We start from the raw sequence: 10,477 nt of genomic DNA, 5'->3' as shown, positions 1-10,477 counted from the left end.
ACGGGAACAAAACACTATCCACAATGAGCAGAGCTTTCTCAGGAGTGAGTTCTCAGATGTGAGCACACATCAGAAACATCTGAAGGAGTTACAGCAGGCTGTGCTCCACTCCTGGGTCAGTTCACAGATCTGCGGAAGAATCCATGATCCACATTTTCCCAACATGTTCCAGAAAGACGCTCTGGTCTGGAGTCCACACTTGGAGATATTGCCTGCTCGCTTACCTTGGACGGTGGGTCAGACCCAGAATTCTTGGTTTCCTGCTACAAACCACATCTTCTGCTGGGCAGCCCGGATTCCCTCCCACTTTCAGAGACACCAGCTCTGCAGGCTCCCCGGGTCTACGCTTGGCTTGGATCCCGTTCCTACATTTGTGAAAACAGGAGATTGGACTAAATCTCTGGGCATTCTGAATCACGATTCCACCTATGTGCCCTGGCAGGACAGAAGGGGACAAAGAAGCTGGTCTCCTGCCAGTCTGTCACCCAATTCTCTACTAACCCCACTGAAATCAAGAAGTTGTCTATAGCTCTGTTTGAGAAGGCAGGGAGCTCTCTCTGACATTTTTAGCGAGATGATTTAGATTTTCCATCCCAGAGTTTACTAGTTTAGATGATCACAAGACAACACTGTCACTGTCATGAGTTAATCTGCTTCATGAGTGCAGGATGAAGTGTCTTGACAACCCACTGATTCCGACAACAGTGGTCAGGCTGGGGATCATGGGTTCGTGTGTCATTCTCTAACTTTAATCTCCTCCGGCCCCTACTGCGTGGCATGCTTGCTGGCTGCACCTGTCTGCAGCCCTGGGCCGCAGGTTGATTTCCTGGGATGAACGCCTCATGGAAATGACTGGGCAGGCCTTGCAATGAAATAGGAGATCCACAACCCTGAGCTTGGCAGGTCGTCTGTCTCCAGACCATTTTGATGGTGAGGCAGGTAGGATTTCAGTGACGAGTTACATAACCACTCTGGGAAGGGACAGTCTGTTCTACCATCGCTAATTGTTGTTAATAATTTAAATGCTCTTTTATCAGATTACATATTCCTGTTTACCTCTATGTCTTACATAAAGAAATCTTTAAGTTTTAGACTTTTGGCTAGTTTTTTGTTTTGTTTGTTTTTGTTTTTAATATGAAAGCTCAGAGAGAACCCTAGCAAATTATTTCTTTCCTGGAACCTATTAGAATATCCTCTTTTTTAAAAAAGAAATCTTTCTGACATTTAAGAAAAACAAAGAGATGATTCTGAGCCTTAGCAACCTTCTGGTGGTGTCGGGAGACCTCTGGGGTGACAGACATTATGTTCCAGTTGGGTCAGAGTTCAGCGCTGGGGCGTAGGTGAAAAGCCACTTCTACCTTCTTACTCTTTAATAGAGATTAAACAATCACTCGTTTATAGTGCAAACCGAATACTTAAAATAGCACAAGGAGAACAAAATGCTGTAGAATCTGAGCAGAGGGGGCTTTCCATGGGTGACCAGGTTTGGAGGAATCTTAGTGGAGTGAGAGGAGGAGAGAGTTCTGACAGGTGTGGCTGGGGAAGGACCTTCTGGTGGGGACATTCTGCCTCTGGGCAGTCACCACAGGACAGTTATGGAGGCTTGTTCTTAGACACTTCTTTCCCAACAGGGAGTAGCCACTGACTCTGGCAGATACTTTGGATAGAAGAAGCAAGCCTCGGAACTCACCTGTGGGAGCGTGGTGGCCAAGCTCTGAGATGGATCAATTTCCTTCATCCCTTCTGCCTTACTTATCCACATACGGTTCAAAGCTGGCATTTGATGAGGAGCTGACATGCCAGTTGGTAGCCTAGAGAAGCCAGCCATGACCCCCGTTAACCCAAGAGGCTACAACAGAGCTGGGCCTATTGAGTTTCTACCAGCTCACTAATTGAGACTGAGCTGAGGTGGTGAGGGAGCCTACGGGCCAGGAGATCTTCACATGGAGGATGGGCAGGACACCAGACGCATAGAGGAAGGCCAGGAGTAACAGAGGAATGTGAGCCAGGGTTACGAGGCTGCAGTTGAGAAGTGGCTGGTGTTCTCTAGGAGTGAGGATCCGGAGTGGGTAGCACACTATACCCAACCCCCATCTTTGCTACCTGAGTGTGTGTGTGTGTGTGTGTGTGTGTGTATTTGAGGTCACTTTAGACGTAACTCAGGAAGTCCAGTTCCCTTGGTAGTGGGACTGGGGTCATTTCTGTTCATTCTCTAGATAAGGGAAGCAGCTCACGAGAGAGTGGCTCATAGAACACATGCCCATCCATCTACTCTTGTTGGTGCTGTCCAGGAAGACACTGCCCAGGTATTTCTGCCCTTCAGCCAGTTCCCCCTGGAATTGGAAGCTCACACTACTGCTTACAGAGCAGTACCGGAATGTTGGATGCTACGTCCAGCTCGGTGCCCACACTGACCCTGGAGCTGAGGGGGGTGTAGCGTGTTATTTCTCCTCAAACGACCACAGAGCTCATCTGGAAGGAGAGATGTCACAGGTCATGCCTTAACCATCTCAGGACAGCAGCCTTTCTCAACTGCATTTGATAAAGTGTGCATTGACACTGTGTTTTCTATGTCCCTGTTAAGTCTTCAGAACAAGTAACTATAAACCGCTTATGTAACTTAGTTTAGTTTTGATCACAGCAGTGCCTTCCATAGACAGAGAGTGGCCAGGGAACATGATGCCTTTACACACTCCTCTGCCACCCTCCTCTGTTAGCTCTTCCAACCCTGGAGCAATTAAAATGCGCAAAGCTTTCACTTTTTCAGTTATGTTAAATTAGTGTTGTTTTTTTCTTTTACACTTCTATTATTTTTTCTGATACTGATAATGACTTTGAAATTATTTTGTGGCATTCTAAACTGATAATTCTTTTCTTAAAGAATAGACTCTTTAAAGAGCAGTTTGGTGTTCCCAGTGAAACTGAATGGAAAGTACCCAGCATTGCCAAACACCCACATCCTGGCCCATGGAGTCTCCTCACTCCACATGTTAGCATTCTGTTTGAAGCCACTCATTTGTGACAGTGTAATCATCACACAGTACACATGGCTTATTGGTAATGTTCCTAGTGCTCGGCCTTCTGTGGCTTTAGGCACCAGTATCTTGATGGACCTATAGCCTGACCAGCACAGTACCATCTAAAGTACCGATGTCTTCTCATATAGACTATCTCACACAGCAGTTTCCCAAAGCCATTTCGATGGGCTTCCTTCGCTCACTGATGCCCACCTATGATCTTTTCTCATTCGGATGGCTTAACTTGCGATGTTTCACAATGTTGCAGTGTTTAGACACAGCATGGTCTCGCTAACCCATCTGGTACTGAAAACACTCTTGCCCTTTCCAAGTTGGGGTAGTTGTTAAGTATGGTGCTACAAACACCGCGTCCCAAGGTTTTGTGGGGACCCAAGTTCTCCATTGAGAAAAGGATTGTTTACCATTTAAGAAATGAAGTCTTCGTTTCGCCTTCTTGCCAGAAGTGACCAGAGCGCCTGCTGTGTGTCACATCCTCACCAATGTTGGGTGGCATCAGTGCTCCAGATTCTGTCATTCTGACCAGCACATAGTAGGATCTTAATGTTATTTTAATTTGCCATTCCTTGACATTAAAATGCAAGGGCACCCACATTCATGATATTAAAGCTCAAAACATACATTGAACCCCACACAATAAAAGTGGGAGACTTCAACACCCCACTCTCACCAATAGACAGGTCAACAGGTCATTGAAACAGAAACTTAACAGAGACACAGTGAAACTATTAAAGATTATGAACCAAATGGAGTGTGTGTGTGTGTGTGTGTGTAAACATTTCACCATAAAACAAACTAAAGAATACACCTTCTTCTCAGCATCTTATGGTACTATGGTACTTTCTCCAAAATTGACCATAACAAAACAAGCCGCAACAGATACAAGAAGACTGAAATAATCTCATGCATCCTATCAGATCACCAGACACTAAGGCTAGATGTCAATAGTGACACCTTTCATGTAAATATTTGTCAACCGTGTCACTTTGATGAGGTGTGTTTTGAAGTTTGATGGGTTTTGCTAGTTGGTTGGGTAGTTTATTTAATTTATTTAGCTTATTCATACATTTTCATCTACACTGTGGATTCTCTTTCCATTTCCTTTGGCAGTGTCTTTTGCCGACCAGAAACATTTAATTTTAATGACGTCCAGCTGATCTTTTTCACGTATGTGCTTTTAGTGTCGGGGTATACATAACCAATGTTACATTAAAAACTCACATCCAAACAGAGGGCCATGTAGATTCTTCTCTTTCTAGAGTCTCGTGGCTTTATGTCTCACATTCAGATCTAAGATCTACTGTGAGCCCATGTTCTGAAGTCATGTTCTGTGTCCACCTTTATAGTTTTGGTTTGGGTTGTGGTCTACCAGTATTTAGACCACCTATACTCCTCCAATACAGAACAGCTGACTGTATTGTATCTCTTTCATCAATTTGCCTGTTCTGTGGATACAATGTTGCATTGGTTTTTGCAGCTTTTATAATTAACCTTGAAGCAATACCGTATTAGTTTCCTGACTCTCTTTGTCTCCTTCAATGTGGTATTGGCTCTTTAGGGTCTCTCCCTAAACTTTAAAATTGGCTTGTCTATACTCACAGAACAGCTTCTGAGAATTTGACTGAGGCTGTACTGAATTCATGGATCAAAGTGGGAAGGGCTGACACCTTTACAATATTAAGCACAGCCACCCAGGAGCATGGTCTCCTTTCCCTTCATTTTGTTCTTTATTCTTCCAGTGGTTGCTCTCATATAGATAGGCTTAGATATTGGCCTGAATACTTGGGGTGCAGGGAGTTGAGTGCTAACACAAACGGCATTGTGGTTTTAACTTCAAACACTACCTGCTTATTGCAGGTACATTGAGCTTCCATCCTGAAACTCAACTAGAATAATCCCTTAATGAGTTCTAGGAGTTTGTTGTTGATTCTGCTACACAGACCTTCTTCATGGACGATTGGGTCATTTCTGAACAAAGCTGGCTTTATTTCCTTCTTCTTCATCAAATTCCCTTTACTTCTTTTTCTTATCACATCGATGGGACTTCTCTTGCAGCATTGAAAATAGGTGGTAAGGTGGAAAAAGAGGGGATCCTTGCTTCGTTCCTAGGCTCCTTAGGGAGCATCCAGTTTCCTAGCCTTAAGTGTGATGTCAACTGAAGAATATCTTTATTGGGTTGCTTAGTTCTATTCTTTGTTTACAGAGAGGTTTTAAAAAACGTGTGTTTGACATTTGAAAAGTGCCTCTTTCTGTATTTTTCAATATGATAAGTGATCTTTTTTTCCATCATCTTTTTGATGAGGTGACTGATTACTCAACTCTCCTTTCGCACCTAGGATAAAGCCTGCTTGGTGGTGGCATATATTTGATTGTGTAGAATACTGACCTTGTTAACCAATATTTTCTTGTGGATCTTTATTTCAGTGTTCATGGGTGATACTGATCCTGTAATTGTTTCTTATAAACAATTTACATGTGGCTCAGACTGTAAGGCAGTGGTGGCACCACAGGAAGAGGTAGAAAGCAGATATTAGCGAAGACTAAAGATTCCACCATAAGAAACCAGAAAAGGAAAGGGAAATTAAAGTGATCAGAAAAAAAGTGAGTGATAAAAATGATCACACAAACCCATGAAATATGTAAAGAGGAAAATGAGAAGCAAAAGCAACAAACCCCAAAGCTATTTCTTCAAAAAATGTTAAAATTAATAGCCTTTTTCCGGGAGGGAAAAGTTAGAAAAAAAAAAACCCACAAAATTCTGATATCAGAAAGAAAATAAGAGCCTGTCTGCTGCTGATTCCCAGTGAGATCACTGAGAATACAGTATCTTCTTTAAATGATTGGTGGCATCCACCCGTAAACCCATCGGTGCCTGGTGTATTTTGAGATAATACTAAACAGATTTAGCTTCCTAACTGAGATAAGGTCTTCCAGTTATTTGTATTACATCGCATGCGTTCGGGAAGCTTTTGCCTTGAAGGAAAGAGACCATTTAATCCAGGTTTTTTGTGGGTCAAGTTGTTCATAGTATTTATTGTTTATCTGAGCATCGTTGGCATCTGTAGTGATGTCTCTGTTTTATTTCTGATAGTAATTGGTGTTTTCTCCCCCTTTTTTCCTAGTTAGTTTTGCAAAAGAACGTGTTTATTTTTTCCAAAAATCTTTTTCAAAGAAGTTAGCTTTTTATTTCATTGATTTTTTAAAAACGCAACATCCTATGCTTAATTTGATTGATTTTTAATGTAATTTTCATTATCGGTTTTCTTCTTTTTGCTTTGGAGTTATTATTTTCTTTTTTTAGTTTCCTACAATGAGAACTTAATGAACATTAGATATTTTTCTTTTCTAACATATGCTTTAATGCTATAAATCCCTCTAAATATTACTTTTACTGAGCTCCATACTTTTTTATAAGTTGTGTTTTAATTTTTATTTAGTTCAAGATATTTCACAATTTTTCACATCTTTTTTGAACCACATGTAATTTAAAAGTACATTGTTCAATCTCCAACTATTATCTTTGCTATCCTAACTGCCTTCTATTATGTGTCTAATCTAATTTTAGTTTTATTTTTGAAATAATATGTTGCATGAAGTTTCTGTTATTTCTAAAGTTGAGGCCTATTTTGTCTTACAATATTTAGCTTATATTGAATGTTTCATTTGTGCTTGAAAATCTGTATTTTGTTGATATTGGATCAAGCCAATTAGTGTATAGCAAACACACAGTTGATTAAGAATGCAGTTGAGTTCAACTCTGACCCTGGTGAATTTCTCCTCAGGTGTGTGTAGGCGTGTGGGGTCTATTCTGACTCAAGGAATTTGTTTCCTGGAAGTTCTACCAGTTTTTGCTTCTATGTTTTGTTTCTCTGCCACGTCATTTTAGAGAACCACTCTATTTTTGTTGGTTTGTTTGTCGTTATTGTTGTTGTTTTTAGAGACAGGGTTTCTCTGTGTAGCCCTGGCTATCCTGGAACTCACTCTGTAGACCAGGTTGGCCTCGAACTCAGAAATTCGACTGCCTCTGCCTCCCAAGTGCTGGGATTAAAGGCATGCACCACCACTGCCCAGTTGAACCACTCTATTCTTATGTGATTTCCCTTGTATGCCAGACAATGTTCTTGCTGTGAAATTTCCTGTGTATGAAGTTAATCTAAGCAGGGAACTCTGTTGCTTGACTTGACCGAGATCCAGCTTTCACCACTGACCTTTAACCTACACACATTCTATCCAGAGCACTTCCTGTTGGAACTTGCTTTGTTTTCTTTTATCCCCTAACAATCTGTGCTTTAGCTGATGATACAATGTAGCTGATACTACTGATACTTCTATGCTTTAACTGATACAATGTAGCTGATACTATTGAAACTTCTGTGCTTTAACTGATACAATGTAGCTGATACTACTGATACTTCTGTGCTTTAACTGATACAATGTAGCTGATACTATTGGTGCTCATCCTGTCTGCCATGTTTGTTACTGTTTACACATGCAAACACATAGGCAAAAACAATTCAATATGGTGATGAGTTTGAACAAATGATTATGTGTTGGACCAACAAAAATAAATCGTTTCTCTTCTTCATTTTCTGTGTTTTTCCTTTTCATAGATCTGAGTTTCTAATGTATCATTTTCTGCTTCTTTGATTTTTTTTTTTTTTTTTGAGTGGCAGCACTGAGGTTTATTGGAGTATCCTAATACAGACGCTGGGGCTTGCCCATGGTGCTCTTGATGTACAAAGCCCGGACATTTTGCCAGTTTTTCTTGAGCAAGGACACCAAGAAATTGACAGCCAGATCGATGTTGTAGACCAGCGCATCATCGGTCATCTTCACGTGACCGACAGCAACAGCCAGATATGGCACCTTCTTCATCTGGAACTTGATTGTAGATTTCACCTCATCCACTTTGGCCGCCATGTTTTCATTGTGTGTCCCCATGGAGGGGAACTTGCCAGCCTTGTTTAAGCCTGGGCCCAGAATACATGGGATCTGCTGATCAGAGACTCAGAGGCCAAAGAGGCATCGTACTTCTTGGCCAGCTTTTTGACCAACTTCTTGCTCTTATTAAGCTTCTTACACTTCTCTATGTCCATGTGGGGATATCCATGGCCCTAACTTCATCACAGTGCTGCTGGTTCCCCAGAACGCATGAGGAAAACTTGGAGCAAGGGGTGGACCTTAGCCTGACAGTGCCCAAGAAGTGTTTGTCTTTCTGAGGGCTGTAGTTCTTCAGGCTGATCTGCAGCTCCGCCCTCTCCAGAAACTTATCCTGCTTGCACTGGTTCCTGTGCAGTACTTCCTGCACCACCTTGTACAGGGTGTCGCATGAGACTTTGCTGCTCATGGCTGCAGCTGCCTCGGAAACCAGAAAAGAAGATTCCTTGAATATTTTTAAAAATTAGTTGGTCACACCTTTCCAGCCTTGATTTCTTCTTTTATTTTTGAAGAAAAACTGTGCAATTGAAAAAGTCTAGGTTCATGAGATCCGTGTTTCTCTTTCCAAATTCTTCAAGGTTTCTACAGATTGTACTAGTCAGGGATTTCTAGAATCACAGACATATGGAATGAATATATATATATATATATATATATTCCACAGAATTATTTTTGGAATGAGTTATAGGCTACAGTCTAACTACCCCATAGGGCCACTTGTGAATGGCAAGTCCAAGAATCTAGTAGTTGCTCAGTTCTACAAGGCTGGATGTTCCAGCTGGTCCTCTGTATAAGCTGGAGTCCTGACAAAGCAGGATCGAATAGATGTGGTGGCTAAGTTAGTGCAAGCAGGTAAAGAGTAAACCCTTCCTTCTTCCACTGTCCTTATATAGGTCTCCAGCAGAAGATATGGCCCAGATTAACGGTGTGCTTCGAGATGCAGATTAAAGATGTATGTTGATCCAGAATAAGAGTGTGGGCCATCCCACCTCAAGATCTGGCTCAAAGGCATGTTATCTTTCTGCCTCAAGATCCAGGTCACAAACGTGCCCTCCATTTCTGGATTGTAGTTCATTCCAGATATAGTCAAGTTGACAACCAAGAATAGCCATTACAGCTATCATAAGTAACAATTTTAAAATCACATCTTACCTATTTTGTGTTTGGGAAATGAATGCATGACAGAGTGTGTGTGAGGAAGTCAGAGGACAACTTTCCATGGCCAGTTCCACTATGTGAATCCTGAACATTGAACTCAGGTCTTCAGGGCTTAACAGCAAGCTCCTTTACCCACTCAGCCACCTTGCCTGGCCTCAGGCCCTTACCTTTACTCTTTGGTAAGCAAGACAGGGTTTTCTCTTGCTTCTTTCAGACACTTCCCTATCTGTGATAGTCTATCTATCTATCTATCTATCTATCTATCTATCTATCTATCTATCTATCATCTATCTAGATCTATATAGATAGACTATCTATAGATATCTACAGACTATCTGTGATAGTCTGTAGCTTGACTACAGGACATTTATGAGGTAGTATCCCTCTCTTCTTCTCTTCTTTCCTTCTTTTCATTTATCCTTCTTGGTGGTCTCTGAGCTTCCTGAATCCATGCTTTGGGTCTGGTGTTAATTTGGGGGACAGTCTCGTTATTATTGTTTCAAATATTTTTCTTTTCTTCTCTCTCTGCTTTCTTCTGTTGGTTTTGGTGAAAACACCCTGTGAGTGGATAGTTTATTCTGGTTTTTTTTCAGTCTCCTTTTCGTTTGCTTTTCAGTTTTGTGAGTTTCTGTTGGGAGATCCTTAAGTTCGGAGTCTCTTCTCAGTTGTACTTAGTGACTAATGAGTCCAACTTCATAAAAGCAATTCTGACTAGAGTGAGCTAGAATCTCAGTATAGATTTAATTTAAATTTCTCTGATGGGTAAGGATGTTGAATATCTTTCCCCCCACATTTTTTTGGCCATTTGTCTTTATTTTTAAAGAAGTTCCTGTCAATGTCACTAGCCAATTTATTGATTGGATTGCCTGATTTTTTGGGGGGGGCACTGAGATTTTTGAGTTCTTCATATTTTAGATAGCCGTCCTCCATCAGATGTCATAGAAGTAAAGTTATGGAACCAGTCTGGTTGTCCATCCACACGTGAATGAATAGAGAGATGTGATGTGATATGTGTGCGTGTATAATGGAGTTTTATTTTTCCATAATGATGAATGAATTTTCAGGGAGATGGATGGAACTGAAGATCATAATGTTAAGCAGAATAAGCTCAACTCAGAAAGACAAATATCACAACTTCTCTCATATGTGGGTTCTGGAATTTATATATACAGACATACACACATGTGTGTATGTATGTATTTGTGTGTATGTGTGTGTTTAAATAAATTATATATTCATAGTTATATGTGTGTTTATATAACGACACAAAGCAGACGTGAGGCTATATAAAGTATGGGGATGTTCCTCACTAAATGCATAACATATTTGAATGAAAATCTTATAAA

General features: G+C 41.0%; 1 pseudogene; it reads right to left on the bottom strand.

Moving 5' to 3' along the window:
* Window positions 1–7,730: 7,730 nt before the first annotated feature.
* LOC110311106 (large ribosomal subunit protein uL1 pseudogene) lies at window positions 7,731–8,382 on the bottom strand (annotated as a pseudogene).
* Between the last annotated feature and the right edge of the window lie 2,095 nt (window positions 8,383–10,477).

Source organism: Mus caroli, unplaced genomic scaffold (genome assembly GCF_978045245.1).
Source record: "Mus caroli unplaced genomic scaffold, Mus_caroli_1 scaffold_16, whole genome shotgun sequence".
Taxonomy (NCBI): Eukaryota; Metazoa; Chordata; class Mammalia; order Rodentia; family Muridae; genus Mus; species Mus caroli.
This window is presented reverse-complemented; position numbering and strand designations above follow the sequence as displayed.